Source organism: Octodon degus, unplaced genomic scaffold, assembly GCF_000260255.1.
Source record: "Octodon degus isolate 3935 unplaced genomic scaffold, OctDeg1.0 scaffold00083, whole genome shotgun sequence".
In the NCBI taxonomy this organism is placed as follows: Eukaryota; Metazoa; Chordata; class Mammalia; order Rodentia; family Octodontidae; genus Octodon; species Octodon degus.
In genome coordinates, this window is record NW_004524659.1 from 3,635,359 (window position 1) to 3,637,391 (window position 2,033).

Genomic DNA, 2,033 nt, shown 5'->3' on the forward strand with positions numbered 1-2,033 from the left:
GTACCCTTGAATGGTGGTGCAACAGACCAAGGGTGGGCGCCCCTCAGAGAGAGACCACTCAAATGCCTGCCTGGTCACACCTCTCGTGGGTACATAGGTGTGACTAAGTTCCCTTATGCCACATGTCAATTGCCGCAGAACAGCAGGTGAGGGCTCAACCACTGCAGCCAGGCTTCCTAGTCTTGGTGAAGAGGTGGAGCAGCCTGTTGTTTATGCTGTTCTTTCTACTCACTCCCACATTCACTTAGCAGGCACTCAGAGGTTAAACCTTCTGACCTCCTTCCCTTGAGATTGGTTCTGATGAATGGGAGTTGGTCAAACTCCCCTTTTGCTTGAGCTGAGCAGTACTGACAGACTAGGAGAGGCATTCCCAAGGATCTTACTACAATCAGTCAGGCAGACAGACAGACTTCCTCCTCTGTTTGTAGTCCAGTGTGAGCTGCCCAAGTGGGGAGTTGGGAATCCTCCCTCCGACCTCTGAGAGGACTTGAGAAATCTTTTTTTTTTTTTTTTTTTTAAATGTGTTTAGTGCAGGGTGTGCAGGGTCTCACTACAAAGATCAGACTCATAGTGATCCTCCGGCTTTCAGCCTCCCAAGCTCTGAGATTATAGGCACGTGCCACCACACCCAGTCTCAATGGCAATCTCAGGGAGCTCTGGGGATGGGGCCGCCATGGCACCCTGGAGATTGAACCCTGGTCCCTATATCTGCCTAGGCAGGCATTTTAATCTGCTAAGCTATCTGGCTGGCCCTAGGACTTGAGAAATCTTGAGGGCATACCTTCCCATTGGAACCCCAAGAGGCTCTTGCTCCATCTGTGAGGGTGGTGACCACTGACCAAAGGGGTCAGCATGGTCGGTCGTTCCAGCCCATGCACCAGATGCTACGGAAAGCAGAAACAATGAAACAACACCCAGGATTCGGAGGCAGATTTATTTTATGTTGATGGGCATTGATTGGGATCCCTCCCAAAGTATCAGGCCCTGATCTCTGAGGATCTGGGACTTATATGGCATAATCAATCAGGAAGTACAGAGTACTTGCTGTCTTTTATTGGTTCTTACAACATGCATCATAGTGACAGCTGTGCATCAGAGTGACCAGCATTTCTAGGAGACAGAAGAGACCAGAAGTGGAACAGGAACTATCTCCCGAGCAACTGAAGTGCACTGGCTCGTGGGGTGAGGAAGGCATTTTCTGCTACACCCTAATCCACGGGCAATTGGAGAGTAAGCTTTGTTTTGTTCTGGTAGTAAGGGAATTGAACCCGGGGCTTTGCACTGAGCTACATCCCCTTTCCTTTTCAATTTTCTTTCTTTCTTTCTTTCTTTCTTTCTTTCTTTCTTTCTTTCTTTCTTTCTTTCTTTAAGGCGGGCTTCAGCAAGCCTTCTCTCCTTAACATAGGGCAGGACAAGAATGCCCCACCCCTCCATTAGGTGCCCCTGTGGAAGTTGACCAGAAATGTTCCCCAAAAGCATATCCGAGTCCAGGATGTGTGCAGAGATTTAAGGAAGCACTTTCCTTCCCTATGCTAGGGGCGCAGGAGAAGAACGGGGATGGACAGGAAGGGAAACAATAGTTTCCCAAAGGGTAGCTGATTCCCCAGAGGGGTGGCGCCATGTTAGTTATAGCTCAGAATCTTCCAGCCCAGGCTAAAGAGCTATTGCTCTGGCGTCTGTTGGACCTGGGTTAAGGATGTCACCCCCTTCACCCTTTGAGGGAGGTGGGAACATTCCTCAGCATTTCACACCCCAAAGGGACACAGCAGGCAGGGCTCCAGCTTCCTAGGACAGTTCTCCAAGATGATCCCTTGCTGGTGGTTCAAAGGGAAGGCAAAGTCAAGAAGTGGGCACACAGGAGAAGATAGAATGGGATCCCCAGGAAGACTTGGGCTGAGCAATGATGTGGTGGCTTATGGTGAATGAAGCTGAGACTGGGGAGAGAGGACCCAGGAGCCAGAGAGATACTCAGGAGCCAGGAGCCAGAGAGGTGCCCAGGAGGCAGAGAGATGCCCTGGAGCCAGAGAGATGCC